A 2,019-nucleotide genomic window follows, 5' to 3' on the forward strand; every position below is an offset into this window, starting at 1 on the left:
AGACAGACAGACAGACAGACAGACAGACAGACAGATAGACAGACAGACAGATAGATATAGATAGATATAGATAGATATAGATAGATATGGATAGATATAGATAGATATAGATAGATATGGATAGATATAGATAGATATAGATATTGTCATGAACCAGAGGCCGGATCGCAAACAACAACAACAACCACTGAGAGGGTTAAAAGATTTATTGTGAAATAAAGTAAAACTCTGGAGTAGGTCCGGTTCTGGGCTGGTTCCGATCTTCTGATTGGTAGTTCGTGATTGGGTAGTGTTGTAGTGGCGGGCTGCCAGTAGAAGTAGAACTGATGTTAAGGTCCACTGGAACGGAGTCCAACAGGCTTGCAACTAAAAGATAAAGGTTAGTAGATGCCGGGGGAAAGCGACTAATTGGGGAAATGAATCTGTGGGAATCAGATTTAGGGGTAAGGATAAGTCCGTGTTACAGAATGAGCTTGACCTTTAATCCGTGATCCAAAAAACAGTCAGAAGGGAAAGGCAGAGTTCATACCGTGAAGTCAGTTGATCAGCAGAAGTATCCAGTACGTGATCCAAAAAGAGAGTCAAAAAACAAGAGCATGAGTCGGTACCTGATCAGATGAGCAAAAGCAGACGAGGGCTGAGGCAAAAGCGTGGTCGTGGTCAAGGCAAGGGTCATGAACGTGATGAGTCAATCAATGGAATGCTGGAAAGTCTACTGCTGATGAGACAGGATAGAGAATCTGGCCCAGACTGAGAGGAATGAGTGAGCTTAAGTACTGACTGGACCAGGTGGTGGAGCTGTGGGATAATGAGCGGTGACAGGTGACATGAGTTGAGTGATTACTGAGTGTGCAGCATGACAGAGGAGCTGACAGAGAGCAGAGCTATGACAGATATATATAGATATATATTGGCTTGGCTATATATTACACAGTAACAGTGTTACACACATTAGTAATTGTAAACACTAGTGCTTACCTATAACCTAAACATTTAAGGAGTAAACAATTTTGTTAATCACGTTAAAAGTTACAGATATCTTTAGTGCCTATTTGTTTCCTAAATATATGTGTGTGTGAATGATGGGCATTAACATAAAAATCTTTGTAGAATGGTGCTTTATGATGTTCAGTCCATTTCCTTGTATTAGTTGACTGGTTGTTCTGCCACATCCAGTATGGCGGACACTCAAACATACTGCTGTAACGGGCCAGCTCACTCAGTGAGGTGTCTACTAAAAGTAGAATAATTTATTGCGCCGCCTAACCAATTCTCTATTAACACCCTGACAGATGACAATAGCCAATCAGTGATGGAGAAAGGTCAGGAGAGCTTTGCTATGAACCAGTAATGATAAAGGATTGGTTGAAATGTGTTTAACAGGTTAACTCAGAAACCGCCGATCTGACTTCATATCCGCCCAAATTATCCCCACCTGCCCAAAGCAATGTTTAGCTGCAAAATCAGAATGAAAACCGCCCAATTGGTGGTAAACCTCCCAATCTGGCAACACTGATCCTAATCCTCCTGGTCAACAACTGCGTGCACTCGCTAAGCTGGCGAGCGAGCAACACAGAGATGTCTTCAACTCCTCCCCTGTGAGCATCCTCTGCTGAGGCAGGAGACGCAGAGGAGAAACACTGCACGCTGCTGGAGAGTTGTAGGTAACCAGGAAAACCAGGAGCGGTCACGAACCAAGGTTTTGGATTCAAGATAAGCCAGACACAGGAGTACAAAAATTAACAGTTTTTATTAATAAGGCTGCTGGTAGCTGCAGAGGGAGGCCTTTAATGCTATGGACAGTGGGGCAATGAAAGTTTGTGGTCCAAAGGGCAATCCAAAAGGGTGATTCGTGAGTCGAGGTCTTAGACTGAAGAGGAGGTCGTTACCGTGGTCAGAGAGGCAGAACAGAACCAGATGAGGAGCAGGCAAAAAACGGGAAATCCAGAAGGCAGGCGTGAGGTCAATAATTCAGAGAACAAGGCTTGAGGTCTAGGCATGAAACTATGAGGGCTTGAA

The 2,019-nt window shown here is 43.7% G+C and overlaps 1 protein-coding gene across 1 annotated transcript in view; it reads left to right on the plus strand.

Annotated features, from left to right (window-relative positions):
• The window catches only part of zgc:86896 (uncharacterized protein LOC415190 homolog), a 49,209-nt gene that overhangs the window by 34,961 nt on the left and 12,229 nt on the right, over positions 1-2,019 (plus strand). The window lies entirely within an intron of this gene.

This window comes from Nematolebias whitei, chromosome 15 (assembly GCF_014905685.2).
Source record: "Nematolebias whitei isolate Nwh7 chromosome 15, NemWhi1, whole genome shotgun sequence".
Lineage (NCBI taxonomy): Eukaryota > Metazoa > Chordata > Actinopteri > Cyprinodontiformes > Rivulidae > Nematolebias > Nematolebias whitei.